Source organism: Schistocerca piceifrons, chromosome 4 (assembly GCF_021461385.2).
Source record: "Schistocerca piceifrons isolate TAMUIC-IGC-003096 chromosome 4, iqSchPice1.1, whole genome shotgun sequence".
Lineage (NCBI taxonomy): Eukaryota > Metazoa > Arthropoda > Insecta > Orthoptera > Acrididae > Schistocerca > Schistocerca piceifrons.
Window position 1 is genome coordinate 643,171,094 of NC_060141.1, and position 22,427 is coordinate 643,193,520.

Below are 22,427 nucleotides of genomic sequence, written 5' to 3' on the forward strand. Positions count from 1 at the left end.
TTGCTGGGTGCAACTGATGGACTGTTTCTACTGAAATGACATCACTTGTTGGTGTTTGCACCTACTCAACATTGCTGGGTGCAACTGATTGACTGCTTCTACTGAAATGGTGTCACTTGTTGATGTCTGCACCTGCACTCAACATTGCTGGGTGCAACTAATGAACTGTTTCTACTGAAATGAAGTCACTTGTTGCTGTCTGCACCTACTCAACATTGCTGGGTGCAACTGATGAACTGTTTTTACTGAAATGATGTCACTTGTTGGTGTCTGCACCTACTCAACATTGCTGGGTGCCATTGATGGACTGCTTCTACTGAAATGATGTTACTTCTTGCTGTCTGCACCTGCTCAACATTGCTGGGTGCAACTGATGAACTGTTTCTACTGAAATGAAGTCACTTGATGCTGTCTGCACCTGCTCAACATTGCTGGGTGCAACTGATGGACTGTTTCTACTGAAATGGTGTCACTTGTTGGTGTCTGCACCTGCTCTCAACATTGCTGGGTGCCTCTGATGGACTGCTTCCACTGAAATGGTGTCACTTGTTGGTGTCTGCACCTGCTAAACTTTGCTGGGTGCAACTGATGGACTGCTTCCACTGAAATGATGTGACTTGTTGCTGTCTGCACCTGCTCAACATTGCTGGGTGCAACTGATGGACTACTCCTACCGAAATGGTGTCACTTGTTGGTGTCTGCACCTGCACTCAACATTGCTGGGTGCAACTGATGAACTGTTTTTACTGAAATAAAGTCACTGGTTGCTGTCTGCACCAACTCAACATTGCTGGGTGCAACTGATGAACTGCTTCTACTGAAAAGATGTCCCCTGTTGCTGTGTGCACCTGATCAACATTGCTGATGCCACTAATGGACTGCTTCTACTGAAATGGTGTCACTTGTTGGTGTCTGCACCTGCACTCAACATTGCTGGGTGCAACTGATGAACTGTTTTTACTGAAATTAAGTCACTGGTTGCTGTCTGCACCAACTCAACATTGCTGGGTGCAACTGATGAACTGCTTCTACTGAATTAATATGACTTGTTGCTGGGTGTACCTGCTAAACTTTACTGGGTGCAACTGATGGACTGCTTTTACTGAAAAGATGTTACCTGTTGGTGTTCTTTTTTGTATAAACTAATCATTGCAAGCATTTTATGTGAACATTTGTATAAACTGATTTTTTGTATATTGTGTAAACTATTATGTAAAGTCACATGTATGAAAAGAAGTTGTATTGCTTACTGTATTTCATATGTTAGGTTAGTGAAAGGTCAGTGCAAAGCCAAAATTTTTAACTAGTTATGTGATGTTTAGGTATTAATATTATCTTTTATTTTTGTTTGTATTTTTCTGGACGAATTTGGTGGTATTTTCACCACCAATGCTGGCAAAAATACCATCAAATTCTGGCCTGTGGAGGAAGGGCATATGAAAGGTGGCTACACTGTGCCACTGCGCCAGAGAGTGCGCCAAAGAGTACTATTAAGCCGCCTCCACAGTGCGTGTTAAGAGTTCGTGGCAGTCAGTGCTACCAGAGAGCTCGTAGAGGACAGTGTGTGTTAAGAGTTCGTACTGAGATGTACTAGTGGGCACTGCTTGTCGTGAAGTCGGAGTAAGATGTTGTAGTAAAGAGTGTTGTTCCTTGTCTTATGCAGTGATTTGATGGGAGAGATAGCAGATGTTATTGTAATGAGTGCATTTCGTCAATATATGAAGGTAAAATTTATAATGTTCCTTTATTAGTTGTGTATCTGAAATAATGTGTCACTACAGGTTCAGTCAACAAAGCATCTGGCTTGTGTTCTTGGATTAGAGTGTAATTGTGATTTTTTTGCATAATTATAGTTTTTCTAAATTTCCTTTGTCACGTCAGTATAATTGGTATCAAAATTCTTGTCTTGTGGGAAAAGAACCGTGCCAGATGTGGACGTTGAGTCACACTCCCACATACAGAACAGTTACTCTTGTGCTCATTGGTTTCGTAGATTTTTATAGTTGCTGGGGTCTTAATTAATTAATTGTGTTTACGAAAATCTTCTTACATTGTTTGTTGCAGTCAGATTGCGTAATAATACTAGTCAGGGCCAACCGATTACGAGACTTGCGTAATCGTACATACTAAAACAAAAAAAAAAATCATTTTCAATCATAAATATTGAATTAAGCCCCCATGCAGTGTGAATGTTTCCTGGTAAATCCTGTCCTTCAGAACAGAAATCGTGCAGGCCAAGCATTTGGAAACGATAGCCTGATAATTCGATAGTTTCCAGGTGTGTTTCGGAGAGGAAGGTGAACTTCACGAGGGGTGTGCGGTGGAGCCCCATCTTGCATGAAAACTGTTGAGTTCAATGCATCTCTCTCCTGCAGGGCGGGTATGACATGCTGGCAAAGCATATCGCATTCACGCTTGCCAGTCGCACTGCACGTCTTTGGTCCCTGATAGACAACCTATTCAAAAAAGAATGGGCCAGTGATGAACGTAGCCGTGAAGCCACACCGTACAGTGACACGTTCGCCATACAGAGGAACTTCATGCACAATGACTGGAGGTGAAGATCCTCACGCTCAGCAACTCTGAGCGTTCACCTCAACCGTCAGAGAAAAATGGGCTTCGTCTGTCCAGCGCCAGACCTTGTCAACTTCAAGCCTTGTGGGAAAGTGGAGAGCGAATTCAACATGTTGTGCGTCCTGTGGTGCAAGCTGTAGTGCGGTAGGGATCTTTTACGGATACCATTTGAGAACGGTTCGAGGCACCTACCTTACGGTCGACCACGGTGTGTTCACCTGTCATTACACAGCACGCGCACAGCCTGACGATCGGGAATTGCGCGCAGCGTCGTCTGCCATACCAACAGCGATTTCATCAACCGCCTGTGATGCAACCGGTCGTCGGCCTCTTCCTGGAGCGACACCCAGTTCTCCAGTTGATTCGAACTTCTTCATCATGCTCCGCATACCAGGTGGAGGAGGAGGGCCTTTCCGTAATTTTTCAGCCGGTGTTATTCTCGAAGTGCAGCTGCAACATTACTGTTGTTTTGGTAACGGAGCTTCACCAATAATGCCCTGCTCCTTTTGGCCAAGCTCATGTTGACACGTCAAGAAGTGCACTGCGATTGGTCAGGTGTGTGAGACTTACCACGATGACGTATCAAGGTACTTGGTGGCCACATTTGGATCTGGACAGTGGCGCTGTGATCCATAGAAATAATGCAATCCATAATCTGGACATTAATGCTACCAAGTTTGGTCTCGTACAGTAACTAGTTTCCATGTTATAACGAGTTAAATAGGGAAAGCTTAATTATAATCACCTGATACATTCAGTATGCCTATTTGCCTGCTTAGCTAACGTGTGTTTTTATGCAATTATAAACCCGATCAGGTTAGTTTTACAACGTTGAATTATTACCCATACATTCTGAAATGTCAACTGTTATTAGGTGTTGAAATCTAGCATAGGGGAACAAGCTTTAGAAATATGGGCACTAATGTAATGAATAAGTGTGTGTGTATATGAAAATTAACTCACAGTTTCTTTTACATTTCAAATGGGTTTTTGCAATATTGTGGCATGACATTAATTGATTTTAAGCCCTACAGCGTCTTCTAGCAATGTAAACATCGCACTTTTCGCGCTGCCGACATATTTTGCAGATATTTTACAGTTTTTCACAATCTTAGATGTGTAAAATAATTAATTTACGACTGTGTTGCGTTTATTACCCCTGCAGCAATCTATTGGTGACAGTAAGAAATCGTGGCACAAAGATTAATCTTCCCTGGATTTTACAGTGCAGCTACGTGCTTGTGGCAATAAGCATTCATTTTCTGCAGTACAGCCATCTGCTAATGACAGGAGCCAGCAAGACATGAAACAAGACTTGCTTTTCTTTGTGTTTTCATGGTTTGTGGGATAGTATTTAAGGTAAAACTCGTATCCTACAAATACGAATTCCTAATTAGTTATTTATATTTTATAAGCAGATATTGGAGTTCAATTATTTATATAGAGAATTATGCTCTTTTTTCATTCAAGTATTCCTTAGTGAATATTTTACAGCTTCGAATGAAATTTCCCAATGTGACTGGTTACCAGTCCTTAAAAGAATTTATTGAAGTGAGTAATGCAAACATAGTGGACAAAATTTTCAGCAATTCAGGTACTTTGTCATTTTTGACACCCAAGCTGTGGCGTTTTGGGGGAGGGGGATGGCGTGTAGAGTGTAGGGCGTGGGGACCTTCTCCTCCCCTCCCCTCCTCTCCCCTCCCTTCCCACTACATACCCTTGGCACACAGCCAGATGTACTGCCACTCATGTCATGATTCCTGAAATGAATTTGTACATAAGAAAGTGTTAACACTGATGTAACATAATACCCAGTCGACCTCCTCTTCCCTCCCCTCCCCACCACTCCCCTCCCCACCTCTCTGCTTCTCTCCTTGACCTTGGCATGTAGCAGGTGTCATGAGTGGTGGTATGGCCTTGGAGGTAATGAAGGGCTGATGCTGACTTCAACTAAATATAACATAAGCAACTGTCTGGAACCGCGCGACTGCTATGGTCACAGGTTCGAATCCTGCCTTGGGCATGGATGTGTGTGATGTCCTCAGGTTAGTTAGGTTTAAGTAGTTCTAAGTTCTAGGGCACTGTTGACCGCAGAAGTTAAGTCCCATAGTGCTTAGAACTATTTGAACCATTTTTGAACATAAGTAACTGTATCAGCTGTGATATGACACTAAAGATAAAAAAGAACTGTTGATTGCTGTGTCAGCATTTTTTGCTCATATTCCAATTGTCCTACTACTATGTATTACCTGCAGATTAACTACTGCTTTCAATTCTCAGAGGGGCCAGCCGTAGTGGCCATGTGGTTCTAGGCGCTACAGTCTGGAACCGCGCGACCGCTACGGTCGCAGGTTCGAATCCTGCCTTGGGCATGGATGTGTGTGATGTCCTCAGGTTAGTTAGGTTTAATTAGTTCTAAGTTCTAGTCGACTGATGACTTCAGAAGTTAGGTCACATAGTGCACAGAGCCATCAATTCTCACAATTTCTTACTTCTTAGAGTTGAACAGTTGAACTGTACAATATGACAGAGGGTTGCTAAATGAATAAAGAGAAGCAAAGTTATTAGCCCAGATAAGTGAAGTGATGAGGCTTGTACATTCTGACAGTTCCAAAATGTAACTTCTTCAGTCACCATCATATCAACATTACAAAAGGTTAAACCATGCATGTGCGCAAGACCACCCAGTCGGCATTTCGTGAGCAGTTCTCTTAGTTTAAGCATATGGGTGCAATCAACTAAACTGTGGTCAATTCACAAACTCGGACTAAGGAATTTAGTGAGTTAGCTGACACAGCTCGAGAGTGTTGTCTCAGAATGAATATTACCTTACAGAGTCTATAATTTCACTTCACCAATCTGCATTTTGATTCTGTGTCTGCCTCCTTCATCAGTGGGTGCTAGGATACATCATGTAAGCGTTCTTCTGCGACCAACATCAGAACGCAAATGACCAAGAATCGTTTCGTTCCCTGATCTTATCTCCGGATCTCTCTGTAACAATACACATGCATTTCCTTGCTAGCCAACGATGTACCAAGATCAATTGTTCCACCAATTGTATGAAAAGCAGTTGCCTTCTCCCTATATTAATTTTTGGGATGGGTCCAAGAGAACGTGAATATGTGACCTACCCCCCAACAAACTGAGATAGAAAATTATAATGTAAGACTAGAGAGAAAAGAAATATAAGACGCAGGAGAAACAGTATGTGTTTATACGACCACCTCTCTAGCGCCTCGTATACCTGAGAATTTTTTGTTCTTTTAGTGAATGTTCTCTTGTTAGGCTTGCATCGCAACTTGCAAGGAATCTCTTCTCCTTCCACTCCTTTATTCGATTGGTGTACAAATGTCTACTAAGGAGACATATTTCTTTGACTCCACCATACTGGATGCCACCATATCACAGTACCCATGATAAACCCATTATTATACAAGTAAAAGGAAGCCCACCTGATGTTCGTGTTACGCCATGACGACGCTGTGGGCTTGACGCCTACACAGTGCAAACCACTGGAGGGACCAGCAACTCCTTCCGTTGTTGGCGAGTGAGCCCCCCCCCCCCTCCCCCTTCGCATTGCCCACAGACTGAACGGCATTCCCGCCTATAGAAATAACCCCTGTGGGAGCTGAGAGCATTCTTACTCGCCGCATGTATTTTTCACCACGAGGACCCACCAGAGCCGTGTCTTGAACACAAAGATCACGTGAAAATTGCTGTCCCCTGATTTTTGATGTATTGCTCACGCTTTGCCTTTCCCATTAGTTGCATGACAAACAGAAATCTGGGACAAGCAAGATTCTACACTGAGGTGACAAATGTCATCAAATACCTTGGTAATTTTGGAAATTTGTGGTAAGTTCCTACAGGATCAAACTGCTGAGGACATCGGTCCCTAGACTGACACGAACTTATGCTAAGGACAACACATACACTCATGCCCGAGGGAGGACTCGAACCTCATTGGGGGAAGCTGCGCGAACTGTGGCAAGGTGCCCTAGACCACATAGCTACCCCACGCGGATACCTTCTAACATAGCGCTCAGTGTAGTACAGCAACTCGGCGTAGCATGAAGAAGTCGTTGGGATGTCCCTACAGAAATAGTGAGCTATGCTATCTCTACAGCCGTCCGTAATTGCGAATGTGTTACCCATGCAGGATTCTGTGCACGAACTGACCTCTCAAGTGTCCTATAAATGTTCGGTGGAATTTATGTCGGACGATCTGGGTGCTCGGATTGTTCAGAATGTTCTTCAGACTGATCATGCACAATTGTGCCCAGTGACATGTTTGGGGACATAATGTCCATGAATGGCTGCGAATTGTCTCCAAGTAGTCGAAAATAACCACTTGCAGTCAATGACGGGTTCAGTTCGACCATTCCATGTATACGCATCCCACACCATTATGGAGCCACCACCAGCTTGCACAGTGTTTTGTTGAAAATTTAGGTCCTTGGCTTTGCAGGGTCTGGGCCTAGCTAGAACCCTACCACCAGCTCTTTACGAACTGAAATCAGGACACATCTGACCAGGGCAGTTGTCTAGGGCCCAACCGATATGGTCACGAGCCCAGGAGAGGCACTGCAGATGATGTGCTGTTAGCAAAGGCACTTGCGTTCGTCGTCTGCTGCCATAGATTATTAAAGGCAAATTTCGCCGTGCTGCCCTAAAAACGGATGTATTCAAAAAAGATGTGAAGATGGAAACTATAAAAGGCTTAGATCTACTCCAGCTTGAACTAACTGCCAGACTGAAAACTGAGAAGAAGGAGGAATTAAAAAAGATAATATCTTAACTCAAACAAGAAAACAAATTGTTTCACCAAAATCTGACTGAGTAAACACTGCAGCTGTTTGTAGACTGTGACACTGTAATATTTTGTTTACAAAATAGTGGTAAATTAATACAAAATGTAACTTTTTAAATTTTGTAAAGGGCGTTTATTTTTAAATAAAACTTGTAAGGACACAGTAACATGCTTGATTTTGTCTTTGTTCTTTTACTAGTTTGTTTGCTAACACACCACTTCTGCAGGCTAACTGACTTTTCATAATAATACAGTTATTATAGAACAACTGTAAACAGTAGTTTCTAGGTTTTTATAATAGTAAAATACCCCTTTATTAACGGATATAAGTGGTAGACTTAGCCCGGTTTTTATTTTAGAGAGGTTGCCACACAGCCCTGTTCTTGTTTTGTTCCATCAACAACTTTTTTTGTTGTTGTTAAATGTTTTACAGTAACTTTACTCTAAAAATGTTAGTAGATTAACTGTCTGCATTTGCTTAGGCCATAAAAAAATAAGGATATATAAAGGGAACGTTTTCTGGGAGTTTTTTTTTTGCGATTTAATCAAAACACCATTTGTGGCACCTACCACGGATCTTATGATTAGTCGACAATTATTTATGGACTCCTATTTTCACGAAATTCCAGGGAAATACTAAAGCACATTCATAAATTTACAGCTTGTTTACATGGCCTGCCGCCATTACTTCAGTACATGCCTCTCTTTTGAAATACCGTTAAAGATCCTCATCAGCACAATTTTAAAATTTGGTTCTGTCTATAATGTTAGTGTTAGTATTTACTCGTATGTCTTTAATCTGTAATTGTTATTGGCATTCCCATTGCAATAGATAAGCTCGCTTGATTTTTTTTTATTTATTTAAATTGTGTGTGATTATATAATTTTTTTTTATGAAATGTCGCTTAGTGGCAACTAGTAATATAAGTTCCACGTATTGTTTCCTTGAACATTGTGCCCTAGATCTCACTATAGTTACTAATGGATTCCTTACATTTTACAGAAATTTCAGGCAAACCTGAAAGCACCTTTAGCAATTGCAAACTTGCCTACTTGGCAGGTGGCCGTTAATTGAGTACATGTTTTTCTTCTAAGACACTATAAAAGCTCCTTGCAACCTTAGTTTCAGTAGTTACGTTATTAATCTGTAACCATTCACGGTATTCTCACTGCAGCCACTTCCTTCACTGCATTAATCGTTTGGTGCAGTTGCAAAGAATAATTAAGGTTTTGCCTTGCACCATTACCTTGTCAGCCGTGCTGTGTTATGTTATACTATAACTACTAGTAATGGTTTTTGGCTTACTCCCAAACATCCAGATGTCAGACACTTAATAAGTACCAAACGTTGTATATCGATAGAGTATCAACGAAAACACCGATTTACTTAGTGCTATGTGCTATCGTCCATTAGAACATGCATAAACGATAATTAAAAGTTACATCAGAACTACGAACCTCAAGAAAATAGTATCCTTAAGTTATTGCAGATCTTGTATGCATGAGTTGGTAGAGCTTGAGATACACAAACGAAGGTACTGCGTCAGACCCACTGATGACAATTTTTTTGTCTGGTTTACACTTAAACTGTTATATTTAATTTGCTTCAAGCACTTCTTCGTATGCAATCGTTATCGTGAAACCTTTGTACCTGAATGAATGACACTATGTGTGTCTGTGTGTGATCGGGTTTGCTTTAATTTTTCCGTGTTATGTACTTATTATTCATCTTATTATCTTGTTTCTTACCACTACTATTAGTCCTATTATGTGTATTATTATTATTATTATTATTATTATTATTACGATGTTATGAAAAGGGAAGTTGCTACTCACCTTGGAGGGAAGATGCTGAGTCACAGATAGGCACAACAAGAAGACTCTCACAATTAAAGCTTTCAGTGATTAAGGTTCTCATCAACAATAAACGACAGGCGCACACACACACACACACACACACACACACACATTCACGCAAATGCAACTCACATTCACGACTGCTGTCTCAGGCAACTGAAACCACACTGCGAGCAGCAGCACCAGTGCATGATGGGAGTGGCAACTGGGTGGGGGTAAGGAGGAGGGATAGTTTGTTAGTGGCGGACATTGAAGTGCTGCAGGTTAAACAGAGGGCAAGGGAGAGATCTGGAGTAGGAGGAGTAGCACAAAAGGAGAGAAATAAAAAGACTGGATGTGATGGTGGAATGACGGCTGTGTAGAGCTGGAATAGGGGAAGGGGCTGGATGGGAGAGAACAGTGACTAACGAGGGTTGAGGCCAGGAGCGTCACGGAAATGTAGCGTGCATTACAGGGAAAGTTCGCACCTGCGCAATTCAGAAAAGCTGGTGTTGGTGGGAAGGATCCAAACGGCACAGGCTGTGAAGCAATCACTGAAATGAAGGATATCATGTTTGTCAGCGTGTTTCTTGGCCACAGTTTGTTGGTGGCCATTCATGTGGACAGACAGCTTGTTGATTGTCATGCCTACATAGAATGCAGCACAGTGGTTGCAGCTTAGCTTCTAGATCACATGACTATTTTCATAGGTAGCCCTTCCTTTCTTGGGGTAGGTGATGTTAGTTTATTATTTATTTATTTAATTTTGCGTATGGCAATGCAGCGACAATATTTTATACAAGTACAACAATATGTGAACGAAATGTATAAAACAAGACAATGTGTAAATAGTACATGTGTAAAAAAAAACAAGCAATAGCACAAAAGGATAAAGTACAAACACTTAAGACAAAAGTCTACACGTTAAAAGCTTGGCAAGAGTGACTAGAAACTCATTCATATATTTAAAGCTCAATATCTAGATTGCACAGCCAATCCAAAGCAGAGGGTTTCACACATATAATCTCAGAGACAGGTCCGGCATATCTTCTTTAGGGGCATTTCTCAATAATATGGCGAACGTTCTGTTCTGGTGCTCCAAAGTCACAGGCTGGTGAGTCGCATAGACCCAACTTGTACTTATATGCATTGCATCTTGCATGGCCCGTTCTGATACGGCTTCATTTAGTCCAGGTGCATCTCTTCAGGTCAAAGCCCGGTAATTCCAGAGTAGGATCTAGAAGAACTTGCTTATTAATTCCATAATCATTCCAAAAGTGCCGCCATTGCTCCTTGATGTCAGGTTGATGTTCTTGTGCATTAACCCTATATGGTGACTTCAAGTGGGTCGATGGTATTTCGTTCAAAACATCATGGATTGGTAGATACTGTGGGTAATCTGAGTCATGAATTTTTTACCACTCTGTCTGAGTGGTGATGTTAGTGACAAGACTGGAGTAGGTTGTGGCACTAGGCTGTATGGCACAGGTCTTGCATCAAGGTCTATTACAGAGGTATGAGCCATGAGGTTAGGCATTGGGAGCAGGGTTCTGTAGGGATGGACGTGCAAATTGTATAGGTTTGGTGGACAGCGGAATACCATTGTGGGAGGGGTGGGAAGCATAGTGGGCAGACCATTTCTCATTTCAGGGACGATGAGAGGTAATCGAAACCCTAACGGGAATGTAAGTGAGTTGCTCCAGTCCTGGGTGGTACTGAGCTATGAGGGAATGCTCCTCTGTTGCCAGACAGTGGGACTTTGGGAGGTGGTGGGAGACTGGAAAGATAAGACACAGGAGATTTGTTTTTGTACAAGGTTGGGAGGATAATTCAATTTCTCTCCTTTTCCGCTATTCCCCTCCCCACCTCTCTAACATGCAGCACTTTACTGTCCACCGCCCTCACTACACTATACCTACACATCCACACCCCAGCCTCCTCTTTACCACCACTCAGTCGCCACTCCCATCATGCACTGGTGCTGCTATTTGCAGTGTGGTTTCAGTTGCCTGAGACAGCACTCGTGTGTGTGGGTTCCATTTGCATGAATGTGTGTTTGTGTGTGTGCGTTTGTGTGTGTGTGTGTGTGTGTGTGTATGTGTGTGTGTGTTTATGTGTGTGTGTGTGTGTGTGTGTGTGTGTGTCGTCTATTGTGGTAGAAGGCCTTAATCACCGAAAGCTTAAATCGTGAGAGACTTCTTGTTATGCCCATCTGCGACTCAGCATCTCCGCTATATGTTGAGTAGCAACTTTCCTTTTCATAATATTGTTAAATGCCGACCTGGATTTTCCATTGATTGATATTATTATTATTTATATTAGCATTACTTCTGCACGTGTGATGGAATTGTTTCGTTATTTTTCTGCTCTGATTGTTTATTCTGTGGATCTGCAAATGTACTCAATAGATTTTCTGCTTTCAGAGAAACGAAGCGAAAACTGACTGCCAAGAGAACATTGCTGTAAACTCCAAACAGCCCTTTTAAATGTCATAAACATGTTGTCACATATAACGCTTACACACATAACACAGTAAAAACAACATTGGGGTTTGAACCCGTGACCCATAGTACGTCGATAAAACACTCGAGCAACTTCCCCAAGAAAGATATACTTACCGCTTGTTCACGGTTTTGCTTTTCCCACATTTTGTAGTCCTGGTGTTACTTTTAATTAATGCTTACGACCGTTCTGCCGGCCGGTGTGGCCGAGCGGTCCTGAGAGCTTCAGTCTGGAACCGCGTGACCGCTACGGTCGCAGGTTCGAATCCTGCCTCGAACATAGATGTGTGTGATATCCTTAGGTTAGTTAGGTTTAAGTAGTTCTAAGTTCTAGGGGACTGATGACCTCAAATGTTAAGTCCCATAGTGCTCAGAGGCATTTGAACCTTTGTTTGTTTTGTTTTTTTTTTTTTTTTTTTTACGACCGTTCTGCTGAACGACAGCACATAGTAAGAACTAAATCCGAGTTTTGATTCATACTCTTTCGATATACAATGTTTGATACCGATCTGAGTGCCTGACATCTGGTGTTAGCTATGAAAACGCTTTTCGTTGGCCCTTAAGTGAATTTAGCAGTTGCTAAGTTGAAAGTGTCTAATGAAAAATATTTAATGGCGGGAAATTTTGGGAAGTATCTATTAAAATGAACATTATTTAATTTGGAAATGACTAATGAAAGGAACTTTCAACCTTGACAGTATTAAATGAAACTAACCTTGTCACGAAAATGCTCACTCACAATGGGTACATATTACGTCTCAAAAACGTTTTAACGTCTGATTTATTTCACTGCAAGCAACAAGGAAGTCTCCTTCCAATTGAGTTCTGTAATTATGCACCGGTATTGTCTACCTGCAACGGACACTCGATTCTGTTCTGCATCGGTGTAGCTGCAAATGACAACGCTGTTGCAACATAATAAACTGAGAGAGAAAAGCATTGCATTGCGTACTATAATTTACTGCTTGGCAAGAAATACAACACCCTATCCAGTAGTCGTTCTGTTCATTTGCTAAAAATTCTCTTAGTACTCCAGGCCTCAAAAATATATTCCAAATGTATGTCATTTAAGAAAATGGAGATGATCACTTTAAATGAAAAATAAAATGAAACTAGAACTGATTTAATTTTCTCAAAGTCGCAGCTCTAACATTTAAATTCCTTTTAATTAGATTGTTCATTCTTTTTCAGCCTCTCGATGACACTGAGCATTACTGAAGTATAAAACTGCTACCAGTTTTATTTTTAAATTAGTAAATCAAAATCCCCTTTTAACTAATAAAAGTGGATGGAACTTGCTAACAGTTTGGACATATGACCGATAAATCGTCTCCTTTACCCAACCCTTGAAATCAGTGAACAATGAAAATTAACGAAATGCAAAGGCACACAAAGCAAGGCGACAAATACATTTTTTGTTGCTGAGTCATTTGTGCGTCAAAATCGAGTTCCTAAAATCTACCTTCCAATAATATTCAATTCTCAGCCATTCTCTACTTCTCAAAATTTGTCATCTTCAAAAGCAAACCACCAGCTCTGATCCAGAGCCCCTCAGCAGATCATCGTCACATCTCGTTCAAGACTGGACTACTACTCGCTCTCCCCACTGCTGCTGTTGTGCTTACCGCGCACTATTTTATTCGACAATACTTTTCTTAGTACTCAGAGACGTATTCTTTCATGTGTCCAAGCTTTGCAAATGTTTCATTGGAAGTTAAAGTCCTTGCAATTGATCTATTACACATTATCTCTCAGTAAATCGACACATTCCCAATACTACTGACAAACTATAATTTAGAAATAACATTTCTTCATGCTATCAGTGGTATACAATATGTTTCCTAATAATATTATACAATACAAGTCTAATTGAGGGGGTTAAAGCCAAAGTGGTGTAAGTCATGTTTCATGCATTTTGAGAAACAGGTTTTGTGAGAAGCATTATAATAAATTTAACAAGAAACCAATACCACTTTTTTGTATTTTACATCGCAGGAAGGTGTCATTGTTTCAATGTATTCATAATTGAAAACGGTTTAATACAAAATTATGTGTCTTTTGAAGGGCCCAAGTGACTTAAACCATTTTTCCTTTAACCAATCCTGTATTTGCAGTAAATTTAAATAAAACCAAAAGGTATTTTTAATGACAAATGATATATTTCAGTAATAACTAAGAGCAGTACAACGAAATGTCCTTTTTTAGCTATGACAAGTCACGTTCAGTATGAACAACATCCAGCGGGCCTGCATCATCTACTATCGCTTTAACTGTTGTAAGTCCCTGGAAGTAAGCATGGTTGATGGGTAGAATGTATGGTAGAAGATCTAGTATGTCCCTTTTCTTTTCCTTGGTTACAGGTCTTCGTCCATGGTATACGTTTTCCATAGCAATACGTCCAAGTGAAACTGGCCTTCCTGGTTTGGCTGGCCTTAGACATAGAGCGGAGAATGGAAAATCCTCATTAAGAGTTTCCTTGTAATAGAGCATAAAAGGTTCGTTCTTCAGTAAACGAATCCACTGCATATTAAGCCGCGACACTGGTTTTTTAGCGACATTTTATTTTCTCCTTGTAATAGCTTGTTCAAGATTCTTCGTAGACTTGAAGTCTTCACGTGACATTTGCGTAACAATAAAAGCTTTCTTTCTTCTTGGTTTGCGATTATGGAGCACCAATCAGCAGGAACATAAACTGTTTTACCTCTTGCATAGGATCCAAAATATGAATCATTATGGAGATAGGAGTGGCCACTAACCATAAATTTATGGTCCATAATGTCGATGTTAACACTGGTGTGAAGCAATTTCGTGAGACACAATGAAAATTTCAAATTCCTATTTTGCCCTGTACAAGTGTCACTATACATGACAACATGTTTTGGAGCTGAAGCTCTTTCTTTCTATTGCATCTTCTAAAGTGGACATCTGTATTTTGTACTTGTCACACTTCACACAGGTATCTTTACGTGGAGTATGAAAGTCCAAGTTGAAGTCATGACTGAAACAGCTGCGATAAATGGGCTCTTTAACAGGTAAGATTTTTTTCTCTTTGCAGTATTCTCTGTATAAGTTATACATAAGACGTACAATAAGATCAGGGGATAAATATTTTTCTGTTTGGATTTTGAGCTCTTGTATACTGAGACTGGTATGAGGGGAATGATGAAATATGCTTCCGGACAATATCCATTCTTTCATCAGAGATTTTGTTCACGGATATCCCACTTCCTCGTTCGTCCGATCCCGGTTGCTCTCCCATTTTCAACTTTTGTACAGCTCTGGTCATCCGCCCATCTGATATTTGGAATGTTTCAAGGAAATATGTTTTGCATACTTTAACACTAGTTCCATGAACTTGAATATAAAATTGATTGCTGGTTGACTTTGGCAATCTTGACCCATCTCTAGGACGCCTGTGTTGAGGACTTATTTGCTTAATTAACCCACATAGAAAAGCATTCTGACAGGAAAAAGAACCTAAATTCCAAAATATTTCGAATGAACTTCTGATATCTTATCTATACATTTTAATCTGCAGTTACAATTTATGTTTGAGAACGTCTTTTCAGGAACCTTTCTCCCTTCCTTAGTTTCATATGCCTGACCCAATTTCTTTTTTTTTTTTTCTTTCCTGCTTCGTACTCCCCCTTTTTTGCCTCTTTCTACTTCGATTTGGTAATTCATGTTGGGTTATTTCCACTTCTTCCTCTGCAACCAAACAAACACGCATAATAATTTTCCGAATGTTATGCTACGACGTTTTGAGGTTGTGTATCAAGACTGTTATTATTTTTACGAATTGTTTTGCAGAAATTATGCTCCATCATTTAGCTCGCGCACCACGTTTGCTATTATTTTCAATGAAATTACGCTTATAGGCCAGTCATTGTTAAACTTCAAAGACATGATAATGTGTTACTAACGTAATTGGCCAAATGATAGACTACGTGAGTTAAACTTACCTGAAGAACCAAACATTTAATTCTCTGAAGGATCATAATCATCACTAGATCCTGCATTTTGCAATATACTGGGTTGTGTCTTCATCAAATTGAGGGTCCATCTTCAATAAAACACGTAAACTACACAGTACGAAAGCACACCTTAGAAGCACTTAGAGGAACAATGGCGTAAGTCAGACTTGCACCGCAATGCCTGTAAACAAAGCGGCCGTTTTATTCACAAGTGAAACTGCTAACGCCATCTATGGGGGTAAGAACAAAACTGTGAGTTACACCATTCTTCCATTTAACAGATATATATTTCAAAATTGTATTGCAGCACTTAAGTCAATAATTTTAAAAACGTGACTTACACCACTTCGGCTTTAACCCCGTCAATTGATCTATTAAATATTCCTGTGTCATGTAAAGTATGCGACTTTCTCCTTACACCGGTGGTTCCCAACCAGGGGTAATTTCCCCATGAGGGGCAAAATGAAATTTTCTGAGCGGTAAAAACTAAACGATTCGATTCTGTTTCAGTCACGAAATTAAATTATTTTCAAAAGATCATTACTATTGTCACTTTTTCTCAATCAGTAGCATTAATGTGCTGTAGATTACAGGTTCCTTTATAGTCCATCAACTACAAAGAAATGACGTGCTTTGTCCCGTTCATCGCTGATGATAAATGTGAGACATATACGTAACAAATGCTAAATATCTCAGGAAAAGTCTTCTCCAAGTTGCAGATAGTACCTGCAATAGTCCAGAAATTACTACGAAACAGACAAACGAATTAACTGACAGCACGACGCAGCAGTAACTACATAAGGGCTACTATAGTGCTGTACACAGTATTATTATTACTATTACTATTAGCGACTGTGGTCAGACGCAAAGCATTAACAGCCAGTAGTCTTTCAATTTCTGACAGTTCAGAAGTAAGGAGCGCAGCAAACAAAGTGACATACGAACAGTAAGTATAGTACACACATGTTAACTTGGTTGGTTGTAGATGTGGTTGCAGTATACAGGTTAAGCACGTGCCGTGATGGAGAGGAGTAATGCAGGAAGTATGTTTAGTAACAACTGTCTACCCTCATTGTGAATAGTTAGCTCTGTTATATTATAAGGGGTTGTGAGTAGCACCTGCGATACACCACAAATTCCTTCGTCGTTCATTCTAACACACATACACGCACACACACACACACACACACACACACACACACACACACACATACACACACAAATAAAACTAAATACCATTTATCTTTCATCATTTTGAAAATAAAAGTGTTTCAAGTAAAATCCTTCAGTTTACAGTTTAGTAAGGTGCTAAAGTTGGTGACAATGTGGGAGAAGGGAGGGGCGACAGATGATGTGGTGGGGTTGGGTGAAATATTAGCTAATGTGTAATTGCACACAGGGGTAATGGTCTAAGACAGGTTGGCAACCACTGCCTTACACGAACCTTACAAAGATTGTCAAATTATCACAGACAGTACAGTGTTATTCATTTTGTAAAATTCGCACATGCTGTTGACCAGTGCCTTCACAAGATGCTTTGTCAAATTGTTTAACAGTTACTTTTGAGTCATTGCGGCTTAATTGTGCTTGATTTGTGACTCATTTGTGCTGCGACTGGGGAAGGCACTTCTCATTTGGTCTTAAGCCGGGTTTTGTACTTTCTTGACCTGTTACGCTTTGATCACTACTTGCATTGCAAGTTTTTTGTACTTTAAAATTTTTCGTTTCCCGCTATTCCATTATTGTGGTATTTTTCTAATTGCAAAAATTTTGATTGTTTTCAGAAAGCTGTTGTTAAAATATGCTTTATTTTGTGATCCTTATACCTGTCCACCCTTAGGCCAGCTCCCTACCACCTGAGTTATTGTTCAGTCCAATTTATCGATGGTGTAACGATATTATTGTGAGGTAACAAGTTTTTCGGCCAGCAAAGTGACATTGACTCTTTTTAATGAGAGACTACAACACAAGTAAGTGATGATTGTGGCTGTGACATTAAGATGTGTTTAATCTCCAGTAACTAGGTTGGACTCAGGTAGAGAGGGTTTACCGCACCCCACAGACTGCCGGCCGAGGTGGCCGAGCGGTCTGGAGCAGTCTGGAACCGCGCGACCGCTACGGTCGCAGGTTCGAATCCGGCCTCGGGCATGGATGTGTGTGACGTCCTTAGGTTACTTAGGTTTAAGTACTTCTAAGTTCTAGGGGACTGATGGCCTTAAAAGTTAAGTCCCATAGTGCTCAGAGCCATTTGAACCGTTTGAACCCATAGAATGTCCTTAAGCGTACAGTTGCTGCAACCGCCGCTCATTGCCCTTTCACGTGGAGGTCGTTTCGTCTGAAGAATCGCAGAGAGCTCTCAAAGCGTCCCTCGTCTACCTCACCCTGTCCCCCCCCCCCCCCCCCCCCCGCCCGCCCCCAAAAAACTCTCCCCCGTTTCCTATAGGCCACGACATCAGCAAGCCTTTTAACGGCATTTTCTTTTTCTTTTTGTGCTCTGAGCTCTATTTTATGCGCACTTGTCGTAAAAGCCAGAGAGGGCGCACGCGACCTTGCAAGCCGATGGGGATCGCCGCACAGCCCTGGGAATGCTTTCACAAGCTCCTCGCCGCCCCCAACCCCCACCCCCTCCCCGGTCGCCGTCTTAATATCGCCGTAATTCGTTTCTCTTCCCCCCTCCCCTCTTCTTCAGGCTCCTTCTCACGAAGCCGCCGAACTGACACAGAGAGTAATTCAGTCTTCAGGAACACGAGTATCGTATCTTTCCTTCTTGGCGCTCAACAAGAGGAAAATTTCATGCACTCTTTCTCTTCCCTTCCAGTCCGTCGGTTCTCAGTCCACCGAACCGTGATCCTAGATAAACACCTGTGGCACACAATACCGCGAACTTTCTCACTGCAATAAGCTGCGTCCAGCACACACGTTCTTCGGTCTTAGTTACTCGTACCTTTATAGCTGAAATGTTATTACGCTTACTGTTTGATGTGATGTGCAAATGACACGTATAATGTGCAGCTAAATGGCTGCCGCTGAATAATAAAACACAACAAACTGAAGATACAAACAACGAACGTTCATTAACCCCCCTCAGTAGCCTCCGATGGCCACAGTGAGAAGGTAAAACCGTAGTATGTCTGTGAAGTGGAGTTCTTAAGATCACATTTCTTAATGTGCAATTGAAATACCATTAAAATTATTTTTCTTCTTCTTATTTTCTTTCCGTATGAGTGTAACATACTAAATTACAGAATCAGCATACGTATATTGGTACATAAAAATATCACTTAAAATAAAATTGATCCTAAAAAGCATTTCCTGGCAAAATAAGTGAAGTACTCAGAAGACATGGTCAGATGTCCACGTGACGTCATACACGTACACAACGTCGTTAGTTATCCGACGCTGTTCCCATCCCTTAAGTACCACAACAGGCCTGGTAACAACACTAAACACGAACAATACCAGTGCACTCTGGTGGTCATTCTATCTGTTACACAGAACTGCAACTTTCATCATAGTGTTCAGCAAAGAATCGTAGTTCTGTACTACTCCAGATGATCATCTTTGGCGAGTACAGTGGTGACCTAGGAAGAGAGATCATCCTTCCAATGTTTTAGAGCGGCACATCTGACGTCAGGGTGCAAACAGCCATCAGAAATGACCTTGGGTCACGGTTGGTGATTGAGGGAACTTTGACGACACCGACATCCTGCGCCCTGATCTGTTATCTCTCGTGCGACGGTATAGTGATGCCATTTTTCAACAGGACGTTGCCTGTCCACACATGACACGTATCTATATGGACTGTCCACTGGTATTAACGTGGCCAGCAAGATCATTACGTAGGAACTCCGTCTCAGTGCCTATAGCCAAGATTTCGAGGACTATTTTCAATAGTTCTACGCCAGCTTCACTCAGGAGAGGGTATTACAGATTTATGACACCCTTCCCAATTGACCAGTGCAAGCATCCAGGCCAGAGAGAGAGCAACGTCATACTGATAACTGTGCTCATTCAGCTGAGATCTCTGTACATTCGATTTGGTTTTGCAGTCGGTGAAAGAACATCACATTTCCTCTCAATCCATGGGGCTCCATTTCGTTTCCTGCTCCCCAGACAGTGCATACAAATAAAACGTGCACTCACACAATAACATAATATAAAAAGTAGCTAAATATACATAATAGCTAGTATTAAGAAAAAAGAGGATATCCGTTACAATCAAGAGAGCGCTCAGCCTCAACCGTAGCGAACGGGGCCGAGTGATGCCCTTCAGGAACAAAAATTGTAAGTTAAATAAAACTTAGACACAAAACAGCATCTCGATCCCAATCTGTTGAAGACAACACCGTTCCTGTTATCTATGTTTTGTTGCAGCCATTCCCCGCCGGCCACTGTGGCCGAGCGGTTCTGGGTGCTTCCGTCCGGAACCGCGCTGCTGCTACGGTCGCAGGTTCAAATCCTGTCTCATGCATGGATGTGTGTGATGTCCTTAGGTTAGTTAGGTTTAAGTAGTTCTACGTCAAGGGGACTGATGACCTCGTTAAGTCCCATAGTGCTTAAAGCCATTTGAACGATTTTCTTTTTGACAGTGCGTGACGGCATCGAATAGCGCAGGTGGAGGAAATGGAACAAGAGCATATACAGCAAATGGACTGGCCTACCCTTTAAGAACCTTGTCCCACCTTTTTTCTTGTCCAGAGGACCCTCATGAATCGCTGTGACTTTAGTGTGAGTATTGTCTTTGAATAAAAGTGCGTATTTCTCTCAGGTGCCTCCTAAATCTATATCTACATCTACATCGATACTCCACAATCCAATTTACGGCGCTCGGCGGATGTCTCCCGTACTCCTACTAGTCTTTCCTGAGCCGTGCACGGATCGTGTTCATGATATCTTCTATAACGCTGCTGCCGCCCCGTTTTATTTATTCCATTTACTGGCGTCACTACTTCCTGCCTTACTTGCCCGTGTGCGGCAGCAGCAGCAAGTATCGATAACAGCAATGTCGTACAATATCTGGAGCGACTGATAGTATTTCCGGGTCGTCGCTTGTCTGGCAGTCAGTTGGAGACGGACCAGCAGTACAGTCGGGACGCAGCAGCAGTGAAGTCAGGGACGGAGCGCCAGTGAGGCGCGGACAGACAGTGGTCGCTGACCGATGGCGACACGCATGAAGTGCCCGACGGAGGGAGATTGGAACAGGAGGACTGTTGGTTGGTCGTTCGGTTGGTCGTTCCGGTTGGTCGGTCGGTCGGTCGGTCGTCTCATCGGCCGAGGTATATTCGGTCCTTTCACCGTTTCTGGGCCAGGGCAGTCGGTCGGTTGGCGTGGAGCAGGTGGAGCAGCAAGGAAGTCACTATCACGCGAGGTCGGGCTGGAGCCGCTGGCGGCGTGCACGTGCGACTGGAGTGTGGGGTGCTGCTTGTGTGTGCTACAAAGTTCGTCGTCCACCGATCTTGGACATGAGAGCTGAGTCTTCACTCGACCTACTATTGAGCCTCAACTGTTTACATTTCTTCGTTTGACCCTGGCTGTCGCTTTTGGGACATTCCCGTGAGCAACAACGTGTGTGTTTTCAAGTCAGCTAAGATTCCAGTTGTCTTCCTGTGAAGTTTAACTAAATTTATTCCCTGTTATTGAAGTTGACAAGCGGTATTTTCTGCCCTGAGGTCGTTGACGTTCTGGATATCTGCCCTGGTCGTTGACGTAATTTTAGGCAGTTAATTTTCCTCGCCGTGTTGTTGCTGTCCAGCGCGGCTTGTAGCTCGACAGCTGAGGTGGTGATGGTCGTTGTGGGCGCCAATATTCTATGTCGTTGTACTGAAATCTTATGGTCGTTTTGCTGGTTGCGTGTAGCGGAACTGATCTTGTTCATTGGTCGGTCGGCTGTCTGGCAATTGGGTTGCCTTCAGATTTAGATGTCGTTGAACAGGCTGCCTGTCTCACCTAAACGGGCGTTAGTGTGACAATCCCAGGCCGACGCTTGGAAACTTCTGAGCGCCGTTCCTTGTGTGTGTTGCATAGTAATATCACTGTCTTGGTTTTAGTTATTTGGTTGACGTGTGGCCTTCAGCCGAGTATCAGTATCTCTTAAATTAATGTTCTTGTCTTTCCCTTAAGGCATAAGATTTTTATGCTTTCTTTTAAGATAAGGACTTCTGCCTTTCAATTGAAACTCTTCTTATTTTTTAATATGCGGCCCCCAGCCAAGTTACATTAAAATTAAATTGCTAAGGCCTTCAGCCTTAGATTGAAGATTTAGAAATTATTCTTGGGTGAAACCTCCAACCTTGTATTTCAATTTCTTGCTTAGGCCTTGTCTTGGATTTTGAGAGTTTTGTGTCTTGGATTTTGAAGGTTAATCAAAGGAGGTCGATTAAAGTTTGGAGTGTTTTACATCCTTGTTGTAATATTGTGTGCTGATGAATAAAGTTTGTATGTTGAGTCAAACTGATAGCAACTTAATTTGGCCCCTTTCCACAACCTAATCCGCTCTGTCCTGCCAGCCCAGGCATTTCCTGTTGCACTTGTTAACAGGACGAGGGAAGAGTGACTGACTATATGGCTCTGTAGTAGACCCAGTTTCTCATATCGTCGTGGTCCTTACGCGCAGCATATGTTGGTGGTAGCAGAATCGTTCTGCAGTCAGCTTCAAATGTCGGTTCTCTAAATTTCTCAGTAGCGTTCTCGTCAAGAACGTCGCCTTCCCTGCTCTGTTGGCAAACTCGC